The sequence below is a fragment of the Polypterus senegalus genome, chromosome 15, assembly GCF_016835505.1.
Source record: "Polypterus senegalus isolate Bchr_013 chromosome 15, ASM1683550v1, whole genome shotgun sequence".
Classification (NCBI taxonomy): Eukaryota; Metazoa; Chordata; class Cladistia; order Polypteriformes; family Polypteridae; genus Polypterus; species Polypterus senegalus.
The window spans coordinates 88,248,445-88,260,793 of NC_053168.1; the positions used below are offsets into that span (position 1 = coordinate 88,248,445).

Consider the following 12,349-nt stretch of genomic DNA (forward strand, 5'->3'; position numbering starts at 1 on the left):
GCCGGAGCACCCGGAGGAAACCCACGAAGACACCAGAAGAACATGCAAACTCCACGCAGGGAGGACCCAAGAAGCAAAACCCAGGTCTCCTTGCTGTGTGGCAGCAGTGCTACCACTGTGCCTCCGTGCCGCCACAAGTTATAATGTTGCAGGGATTAAAGCAGTATGTTATATGCACAATTTATGATGCTGCCACAAAGACAAGTACTTTATAGCGGGTCCGCAGCTTTAAAAAAAAAAAAAAAAAAGGGCCAGTTTTATATCCATAAAGCCGTGTCACTGTCCGTGGGCGCAATTGCACGACTGCACGGAGTTAATGAGGTAGCTGGGCGCAGGTGTGATCTTTCTGAATTGTTTCATTGGCTTCCTGCAGCATATGATTAAGGCACTGCGCCCACGGAGACGTGAGTGTATATATACGGGTTGGCACAAGGAAAGTGGAGGGAAGCCAAGTAGACGAATCTGCAAGAATTCAAAGATGGGATAATCAAAGACGAGAGGAAAATAAGATCAAAACAGAAGGAGGTTAAAGGCAGGCTTGGGAACAACGATCTGGCCACCTGCAAGGAGGAGACAGCAATAGCTGGGGCCCTGTGAAAGAGCGTTAGTTGTGGCGCTCTAGGAGCTAGTTCGTCCCACTGAACATTCGGGTGGAGTGTGGTGAACAAGGCAAGTGCCCTCCCTAGGCTTTCGAGGTGCAACCATGTGAGAAGGGAGGAGAGCCGATCTCGGACGGTTTGGCCGTGATACCTGGAGGCAGCCAAGACAGAGGTCAGCCGAAAGGAGCTTGTGGCTGCTGAGTCTCCGCCGGCTATGCGAGCAATGTGTGAGCCGGGGAGAATAAGAAGGAGGTGGGCTGAGATTAGTAGAGTTAGTCTACATTTTAACCTCGGATTTTTAACGGATTTATTTATTGATTTTTTTTTTATCCTCATTTTCACAATGATTTTTATGGATTTATTTATGTACTTCTTTTAAAACACTGCAAAATTGACATTTCTGTTGGTTTTACTTTTGTTTTGACTGGTTTTTAATAAAAGCACTTGAACACTTTTTCCACCATCCTCTGGCCTTATCAGAGAATTGTCCTCATTTGTCATCTCGGTCATAACTATCGATGGTGTTGGTTCAGCAGACTCCCATGTGGGAAGAGGGAGTCTGTAGGGGATCGGCACTGTCACACCTTTGTTATGCATGATTGTTGGAGGATCTCCTTACAGGCTCTGTTCAGGGTATGTAGTAACCGTTTGCAATGAGGAGGGCACTATCACTAACATTGTCATCTCCTTCTCTCTCTCTCCACAGGGCAGAGAAAACATACAGTGAAGGCAACTGGTCCCGCCCCTTCTGGTTCACTCTCCATAAAAGCCTGAGCTTTCTGTAGGAAGGTGTAATTTTTGGCAAGAGCTACCTCCAGATGTAGCTCTGCTACAGAATGACCTACAGTAACTTGCGGCCAACCAGGCGATTGCTTTAATTTGATTTTCAGTCCTGTTTTATTGGGATATGTATGCTGAACAGCATTTCTTTTTTGTCACAATTTTGGACATTAAACAGGATGACCCGGTTGGTGCCCCAAATTTTCCCTTTTGTGGAGTTGTCATTCTTGCATCTGGCCACATGTTACATGTACATAGTTGGTTTGAGTGACTTTGGGAAACCCATATGGATTGGCGAACATAATTGATAAATTTATACTTCAAACTTGGTTTGTTTAACAAAGACGTCCTTAGTATTATATTATAATACTTTATGTGAATGCAGGAAATTGAAATATAGAGCCACCTCCCACATTGACCATAATTACTGAGACATGCTGCAAATTATTCACTGTTTTGTTATTTCATCTAACTCTAAGATCAGCTAACATAAAAAAAACTTCAGTTTCATACAGTATGTATTACTCTTATTAATATAAAACAACAATAAATGAAAAAGATATTTTAATGTAGAGGTTGGTATTATGAGCTCTTTGTAGGGAGGAATGAGAGGAACACAAAAGGGTCTGGTCTTCTCTATCCTAACCAATTACCCTCACATCCACCCTGCACACACATGGCGTTGAGACAGCTGGAGCACGAGAATTTGATAATTGTCATGGTGACGACCTTAAGTGTGGTACTGATGAGTTCAGATATGACACTGTGCCTCCCCTACTGGAATACCTGGCTGTAGTAGATGAGGTGCCTCTATTCTAGAGATAGAATAAGTTAATAAAATATAAAAATACTAGCAAAATACCCGTGCTTCGCAGCGGAGAAGTATTGTGTTATAGAAGTTATGAAAAAGAAATGGAAACATTTTAAAAATAACGTAACATGATTGTCAATGTATTTGTTTTGTCACTTTTCTGAGTGTTGCTGTCATCAAGGATTTGATTATCATTATTTCTTTCAATCAGGTTCGTATTTGGAGGACGTGTTGTGTTCAAGCTACATTACATGTTTGTCAGCCGTTGTAAAGATAAAAGGTTTCATTCATCGAAGTGTTCACTACCCAAATCAGTACTCGTGAATCTAAGATGTTTAACAAACATTCCTGGTATGAAGTTGTGGATTTGCATGCAAATATATTGCGGCAGCATGTCTTTGAACTTGTGGAATTGCCTGTGAGTATTTAGCGGCAGCGACTCTATTAACTTGTGGATCTGCCTGAGAGTATTTAGCGGCAGCGTGTCTATGAACTTGTGGAATTGCCTGCGAGTACCTAGCGACAGAGTCTCTATGAACTTGTGGATTTGCTTACGAGTATTTAGGAACAGCGTCTCTATGAACTTGTGGATTTGCCTTTGAGTATCTAGGGACAGCATGTCTATTAACTTGTGGATTTTTCTGCGAATATTTGGCAGCAGCGTCACAAAGTTGTTTCCGTCTAGCTACATTAGAAAATGTACCACGACGTCTGACACGCCTCCTTTTTACTGTTTTCTCACAGCTTGGATTGCTGCCGTCATAATCGGTTTGAGTTCCAAAGTTTGTTTCAATTACGTTAGTATTTGCAGGACTTGTGTTGAAGTGACATTCTGCATCTGTCAAGCATTGTAAGCATACAACCGGCTTCATCGATAACTTTGCATCCAGCTTTTGAGAGTTAAGACATTCATAAATATCAAAGTGTCCACTACTCAAATCATCACCTGTGAATCTAAGATGTTTAAGAGACATTGGCGGTTCTCCAAATGTGTAAAATATTTGGCCATTTCGGCACACTTGAAAGTGACAACCGAACAATGTAGAGGCAGCCATCAACTCACATGCAGAAGCATAGGTGAAGGGCTTAAGCATTTCACTCTTATAGTGATCCATCCATCCATCCATTTTCTAACCCACTGAATCCGAACACAGGGTCATGGGGGTCTGCTGGAGCCAATCCCAGCCAACACAGGGCACAAGGTAGGAACCAATCCTGGGCAGGGTGCCAACCCACCGCAGTGTAGTGCTCCTGTGTAGTATAATTATCTCCTGTACTGTCATCAGTTCACACCTTGAACCTGTCCCAGTAATTCAGTACATAAGACACAATGTTCCTCCAGATATCAAGATTGAGCCTGATATGGCCGTGCAATATGTAACACAGAGAATGTAAAAGGCAGGCAGCATCTCCGGGCATGCAAACCACTCGGTAAGTGATAGTTCTTTGATCGATGGTGATTACCTTGATAGACATGTTAATGGGAGCACAGTTGGAACGGTAAAAGAAATGGGTACCTGAACAATGTAAACTAAGTCTAAAATACCTACACAATAACTATATTAAACAAACAATAAAACAGCGAAGAAGCCGTGGATTAAATAAAAAGGCTGCAGTTATCAGCAAGGAGACATGAATACTGTGGCGAAGCAAGGAAGGGAATGAACAGACCGAAGCGACGGACGGCCTTATATTGACAGGCAGCCAATTACGTAGGAGGCGTGGGGATGAGGGGCACAATATAGGCCGGCAGCCAACTATGTGGGAGGCGTGGGGATGGGGGACGCAACTCCGCCTCACATGGCGACCAAGCTGCAGGCTATGGACGTATATATGTATGTAAGTAGGATTCAGTTATGACCATTACGCTTAGAATTTTGAAATGAAACCTGTTTAACTTTTGTAAGTAACCTGTAAGGAATGGGCCTGCCAAATTTCAGCCTTCTACCTACACGGGAAGTTGGAGAATTAGTGATGAGTGAGTCAGTGAGTCTGTGAGGGCTTTGCCTTTTATTAGTATAGATCAATAAAACAGGGGCAGCACGGTGGCGTAGTGGGTAGCACTGCTGCCTCGCAGTTAAGAGACCCGGGTACGCTTCTCGGGTCGACCCTGCGTGGAGTTTGCATGTTCTCCCCATGTCTGCGTGGGTTTCCTCCGGGTACTCCGGTTTCCTCCCACAGTCCAAAGACATGCAGATTAGGTGCATTGGCGATTTTAAATTGTCCCTAGTCTGTGCTTGGTGTGTGGGTGGGTGTGCCCTGCGGTGGGCTGGCACCCTGCCTTGCACCCTGTGTTGGCTGGGATTGGCTCCAACAGACTCCTGTGACCCTGTTGTTAGGATATGGCAGGTTGGATAATGGAAGGATGAATAAAACATTTAGTGAACATCTCACAACCATATTACTTTAATTGATACACATTATAAATTGGGTTTATTACAATACGGATTGGCCCTATTACACTTCACTGATGTAAAGATAGACTTTAGAAGGGCAATGATTACAATTGTTACATTAAATTTCAGAATTGTGGTCTACATTTAACAAGTATTATCTTAAGAAAGCTGTGGTTTCCATAGCTCAGTTTGGTATCCAATTTTAACTAGCAAAATACCTGCGCTTCGCAGCGGAGAAGTAGTGTGTTAAAGAAGTTATGAAAAAAAAAAGGAAACATTTTAAAAATAACGTAACATGATTGTCAATGTAATTGTTTTGTCACTGTTATGAGTGTTGCAGTCATATATATATATATATATACACACACACACACACACATATAAACATATATACACATATACATACATATCTACATATACACATATATCTATAATAATAAAAGGCAAAGCCCTCACTGACTGACTGACTAACTGACTGACTGACTGACTCATCACTAATTCTCCAACTTCCCATGTAGGTAGAAAGCTGAAATTTGGCAGGCTTATTCCTTACAGCTTACTTACAAAAGTTAAGCAGGTTTCATTTCGAAATTCTACACGTAACGGTCATAACGGTCGACAACGTTCGCCATGTTGAACTTTTTTATTTATGACCCCATCTTCACGAAATTTGGTAGGCGGCTTCCCTGCGCTAACTAAAATCGCTGTACTTACTTATTTCGATGGTATGACGCCACTGTCGGCCGCCATATTGAACTTTCCAAACGTCACTAATTCTCAAACTTCCCGTGTAGGTAGAAGGCTGAAATTTGGTATTTATTTTGGTGGTATGATGCCACTGTCGGCCGCCATATTGAACTTTTAACGGAAACTGATGTCTGTACTTATTTCGTTGGTATGACACCACTGTCGGCCAGTTATTTAATCCCAGCAGACGACTGTAGTATTAGTTTGATCTTCTAACGAGAGGCAGTGGACCCGAGATGAAGCAGCACCATGAGAGCTGTGAGACCGTGTTAGTTGGATCTGTTTTAGGTAGACTAATAAAACTTGCTGTGGTGTGCTTGTTGTTCTGTTTAGCCACTCAAAACCAAGCAAGCAGTGGTAGCTGTTTCAATAACAACACAGTGACTTCAGGAAGTCCTGCATGTTCTTCACTTTTGAAATATAATCAGTGAAACACATCATCGAATCTCAATAAAAATTTGCATTCTTCATTTTCTTTTTTATTTATGTTTATATGTAATGCCCTTATAAATTAGAACTTACATTCCTGCATATATGTGTGATCATGGTTATCCTGCATGCAGAGATAAGTATTTTTGCCACCTTGTGGAATTTAGTACAGATGACTTATTAAGTGAATATTGTAGTTTTGTGTACAAGTGTGAGCTTTGAGCAGTGATATATTTTGTCTTTGTAACTTCTTGAAGAATTACTGCACCTCTGCTATTTGACCATCCAAAGAAATGCAAAGTGTGTGAATTGTATTATCTCTGAGCTGTTCTTATTATTAGTTCTTTATGTTTCAGGAGAAAGCATTTAAATGTAACAGAACTGATTCATGTCCAGAGCATTCATCAATAGAACATCAGCTCTCAGAATTGCATTTGCCATTTTATTATGTTATGTTGAAGTAGAATTATTGCAGTGTAATGTTAATACAAGTTGGTTATATGTGTGGGAATGTATTATTCTGTTGGAGTGCATTAAAATATAAATGCATATTATGAGATAACTGGAATGCATCTGGTTATTTTGGAGAGTCAATAACATGCCTTGACTTCAAGTATGGTTATTTTGATAGTTTGCATAAGCACTCAAAAGGGTAAATCTATACTAATAAAAGGCAAAGCCCTCACTGACTCACTCACTCACTCATCACTAATTCTCCAACTTCCCGTGTAGGTAGAACGCTGAAATTTGGCAGGCTCATTCCTTACAGCTTACTTACAACAGTTAAGCAGGTTTCATTTCGAAATTCTACGCGTAACGGTCATAACGGTCAACAAAGTCCGCCATGTTGAACTTTCTTATTTACGGCCCCATCTTCACGAAATTTGGTAGGTGGCTTCCCTGAGCTAACCGAAACCAATGTACGTACTTTTTTCGGTGGTATGATGCCACTGTCAGCCACCATATTGAACTTTTCAACAGTCTTTGTTACTTTTGGGCCCATTTTCAAGAAATTTGGTACACGGGTTCCCAACACTAACTGAATCCTACTTACGTACATATATACGTCCATAGCCTGCAGCTCGGTCGCCGTGTGAAGCGGCGTTGGGTCCCCCATCCCAATGCCTCCCACGTTTTTGGCTGCCTACCTATATAAGACTGTCCATCGCTCCGGTCTCTACACTCCCTTCCTTGCTTCGCCACGGGATTCACGTCTCCCTACTGATAACTACAGCCTTTTTGTTTCATCCACGGCTTCTCCGCTGTTTTACTGTTTGTTTATTACAATTATAGTTATTGTGTAGGTATTTTACACTTACTTTACATTGCTCAGGTACCCATTTCCTGTATCATTCCAACCCCCATTACCATGTCTATTGAGATGATCATATTGCATATAATATAACATAACATCATTGTCAATGTAATTGTTTGGTCATTGTTATGAGTGTTGCTATCATATTATATATAATACAATATATATATTGTGAACGCTGGCCCCAGCACAGACAGACGGACGACATATTTTGCTTCCACATACTGTTTATTATATACACTATATACAAGTTATTAAGTCACGTGCACTCACGAAACCCCAGTGCCTTCAGCACCGAATCCCCCAAAAGTCCAGGGCCCACAGTCACTGTGCCTTTCCTCTGGCCGCCTCCTGTCCTCTGTCCAGCTCCGTCTTCTGCCTCCCGACTTCCACCAATGACTGGAGGGAGGCGGCCCCTTAAATAATGCCCCCGGATGAGCCCCAGGTGTTTCCGGCCTCTTCTCCTTAGCCACGCCCCAGCGCGGCGGAAGTGTCGGCTGCTTTCCTGGCGGCTCTCCGGCGCCACAAAGTCTTCCCCCCGCACTTCCTGGTGTGGCGGAAGTGCCGGGTTCCCGGGATAATTAGGCACCGGGGCGCCGCCTGGCGGTGGCCACGGGTCCCTACAGGGCTGGGCTTCCAAGCCCTGTACCCGTGGTCCCCTATATAACCAGGACGGACGCCCCCTCGCGGTCTGGAGGAGGCACAAGCCCTCCTCTCCTCCTCCTGGGCATCCCGGCCGGGCTCCAGCCCCGGCCGGGGACCACAATATATATAAATATATATATATATATATATATATATACAGTACAGTACAGGCCAAAAGTTTGGACACACCTCCTCATTCAATGTGTTTTCTTTATTTTCATGACCATTTACAGCACTCCATCACTCTTCTTCTTGGTCAAATAGCCCTTACACAGCCTGGAGGTATGTTTGGGGTCATTGTCCTGTTGAAAAATAAATGATCGTCCAACTAACCTGACTTCTGCACAACACAACTGCCGGTCCCAACCCCATTGATAAAGCAAGAAATTCCACTAAAAAACCCTGATAAGGCACACCTGTGAAGTGAAAACCATTTCAGGTGACTACCTGTTGAAGCTCATCGAGAGAATGCCAAGAGTGTGCAAAGCAGTAATCAGAGCAAAGGGTGGCTATTTTGAAGAAACTAGAATATAAAACATGTTTTCAGTTATTTCACCTTTTTTTGTTAAGTACATAACTCCACATGTGTTCATTCATAGTTTTGATGCCTTCAGTGAGAATCTACCAATGTAAATGGTCATGAAAATAAAGAAAATACATTGAATGAGGAGGTGTGTCCAAACTTTTGGCCTGTACTGTATATATATATATCGCTATATATATATATACACATACATACACACACACATACACACACACACACACACATTATATCTATATCTATTGTGGCATCCGGCTGGGGGTGGAGCCCAGCCGGGACACCCAGGAGGACCGGAGGAGGGCTTGTACCTCCTCCAGACCGCGAGGGTGAGACCGCCCTGGTTGTATTTGGGCTTGGAAGCCCATTCCTGTAGGGGCCTGTGGCCACCGCCAGGCGGCGCCCCAGTGCCTGAAGAAACCTGGAGCCCAGCACTTCCAGCACACCAGGAAGTGCTGGGGGGAAGAAGACAGGGGACACCCGGAGGGCTTCCGGTACACTGCCGGCACTTCCACCACACTGGGGCGTGTCTGCGGAGGAATGGCGGGAAGCAGCTGGAGCCCATTCGGGTTCCTATATAAGGGGCCGCCTTCCCTTCATTCAGTAGCGGAAGTCGGGTGGAAGAAGGACGTAGCTGAAGTCGGGTGAGGAGGATGACAAGGTCGAGGCAAAGGAGGCCAGGAGAAAGGCATTTTGATTGTGAGCCCTGGACTTTGGGAGATCGGTGCTGGAGGCACTGGGAAGTACACTGAACTTGAATTGTAAATATTATAAATAAACGTGTGTTGGTGCAACAAACGATGTCCGTCTGTCTGTGTCCGGGTCATCTTTCACACTATATACACTGTATATCTATATCTATATATCTAATATCTATATCTATATATCTATCTATATCTATATATATCTATATATCTATCTATATCTCTCTCTCTCTACTTATATATATATATATATATATATATATCTATATATACTGTATATCTATATATATCTCTCTATATATCTATTGTAAAAGACGAATCAGGACACAACATAAAGGTTTGGGGTTTCCGGCCCCGTATACTGTACAATTCTCCACAGTACAAAGCAAAAATGGGTCAAAATACATAAACAAAATTCATATGTATGCACGACACCGAATCATGGCATCAATATATATATATATATATATATGTAAGACTAGCAAAATACCCGTGCTTCGCAGCGGAGAAGTAATGTGTTAAAGAAGTTACGAAAACGAAAAGGAAACATTTTAAAAATAACGTAACATGATTGTCAATGTAATTGTTTTGTCACTGATATGTTGTTGTCATATATATACAGTGGGTACGGAAAGTATTTAGGCCCCCTTCAATTTTTTACTTTGTTATATTGCAGCCATTTGCTAAAATCATTTAAATTATTTTTTTTCCTCATTAATGTACACACAGCACCTCATATTGACAGACAAAAAAAAGAATTTTTGAAATTGTTGCAGATTTATTAAAAAAGAAAAACTGAAATATCACATGGTCCTAAGTATTCAGACCCTTTGCTGTGACACTCATATATTTAACTCAACAACAACATTTATTTATATAGCACATTTTCATACAAACAGTAGCTCAAAGTGCTTTACATATTAAAGAATAGAAAAATGAAAGACACAATTTATAAAATAAAATAAATCAGCATTAATTAACATCGAATAAGAGTAAGGTTCAATGGCCAGGGGGGACAGAAAAAAAAAAAACTCCAGACGGCTGGAGAAAAAATAAAATCTGTAGGGATTCCAGACCATGAGACCGCCCAGTCCCCTCTGGGCATTCTACCTAACATAAATGAAACAGTCCTCTTTGGATTTAGGGTTCTCACGGAAGGGCTTGATGATGATGATGGTCATGTAGACTTCTGCCTTTTAATCCGTCCAGGTACTCAGATACTTTCCATTTCTTCTGATCATCCTTGAGATCACCTTCATTTGAGTCCAGCTGTGTTTGATCATACTGATTGGACTTGATTAGGAAAGCCACACACCTGTCTATATAAGACCTTACAGCTCACAATGCATGTCAGAGCAAATGAGAATCATGAGGTCAAAGGAACTGCCTGAAGAGCTCAGAGACAGAATTGTGGCAAGGCACAGATCTGGCCAAGGTTACAAAAAAAATTCTGCTACACTTAAGGTTCCCAAGAGCACAGTGGCCTCCATAATCCTTAAATGGAAGATATTTGGGACGACCAGAACCCTTCCTAGAGCTGGCCGTCCGGCCAAGCTGAGCTACCAGGGGAGAAGAGCCTTAGTGAGAGAGATAAAGAAGAACCTCACTTTGGCTGAGCTCCAGAGATGCAGTCAGGAGATGAGAGAAAGTTGTAGAAAGTCAACCATCACTGCAGCCCTCCACCAGTCAGGGCTTTATGGCATAGTGGCCTGTCGGAAGCCTCTCCTCAGTGCAAGACACATGACAGCCTGCATGGAGTTTGCTAAAAGACACCTGAAGGATTCTCTGGTCTGATGAGACCAAGATAGAACTTTTTGGCCTTAATTCTAAGCGGTATGTGTGGAGAAAACCAGGCACTGCTCATTACTTGTCCAATACAGCCCCGACAGTGAAGCATGGCGGTGGCAGCATCATGTTGTCGGGTTGTTCTTCAGCTGCAGGGCCAGGACGACTGGTTGCAATCGAGGGAAAGATGAATGCGGCCAAATACAGAGATATCCTGGACAAAAACCTTCTCCAGAGTGCTAAGGACCTCAGACTGGGCCGAAGGTTTACCTTCCAACAAGACAATGACCCTAAGCACACAGCTAAAATAACGAAGGAGTGGCTTCACAACAACTCTGTGACTGTTCTTGAATGGCCCAGCCAGAGCCCTGACTTAAACCCAATTGAGCATCTCTGGAGAGACCTAAAACTGGCTGTCCACCAACGTTTACCATCCAACCTGACAGAACTGGAGATGATCTGCAAGGAGGAATGGCAGAGGATCCCCAAATCCAGGTGTGAAAAACTTGTTGCATCTTTCCCAAGAAGACTCATGGCTGTATTAGCTCAAAAGGGTGCTTGTACTAACAACTGAGCAAAGGGTCTGAATACTTAGGACCATGTGATATTTCAGTTTTTCTTTTTTAATAAATCTGCAACAATTTCAAAAATTCTTTTTTTTGTCTGTCAATATGGGGTGCTGTGTGTACATTAATAAGGAAAAAAATTAATTTAAAAGATTTTAGCAAATGGCTGCAATATAACAAAGAGTGCAAAATTAACGGGGGTCTAATTACTTTCCGTACCCACTATATATATATATATATGTATATATATATATATACATATATATGTATATATATATATATATATATATATATATATATATATATATTGTCACAAACGGCTGGGGTTCTTACCCGGCCGGGATGCCTAAAAGGACCGGAAGGGGGCAAGAATAGCTTCCAGGCCACAAGGGGGCAACCGCCCTGGAATAGGAAAGGACCACGAGAAAAGATTATAACCCATTGGGACCTGTGGCCACTGCCAGAGGGCGCCTTAAACCTCGTGGAACTTGGAAATAGTTACTTCTGCCACACTCGACAAGATGGCGGAGGAACCTACCAGGGACGCCCGGAGTGCTTCCGGTGCAAAGGGCAGCACTTACGCCACACCAGGAAGTGCTGCCGGATGGACATCATCAGCCACCTGGAGCACATCCGGGCAGGAATAAAAAGGGCCACCTTCTAGCAATCGGGGAGCTAGAGTCGGGAGTGGGAGCAGGATGAAGCTCCCAGGAGGAGATTGGTAGCGAAGGACTGAGTTATTGAAGAGTTCATGTTTATTAATGTTTAATAAACGTGTGACTATTATAAAGATGTGGTCTCCGACTGGTGGTGTCCGGGTAAGTCTCACAATATATATATACAGTAATCCCTCCTCGATCGCGTTATGCTCCAGACCCCGCGATAGGTGAAAATCCGCGAAGTAGAAACCATATGTTTGTATGATTATTTTTATATATTTTAAGCCCTTAGAAACTCTCCCACACTGTTTATAAATATTCTCCGCACAGTTATACAGTAAACCCTTGTTTATCGCGGTTAATCCGCTCCAGACA

General features: G+C 42.6%; 1 protein-coding gene across 2 annotated transcripts in view; it reads right to left on the reverse strand.

Moving 5' to 3' along the window:
• necab1 (N-terminal EF-hand calcium binding protein 1) overlaps positions 1-12,349 on the reverse strand; it is a 524,092-nt gene that overhangs the window by 131,390 nt on the left and 380,353 nt on the right. The gene's annotated exons all lie outside the window — the stretch shown is intronic.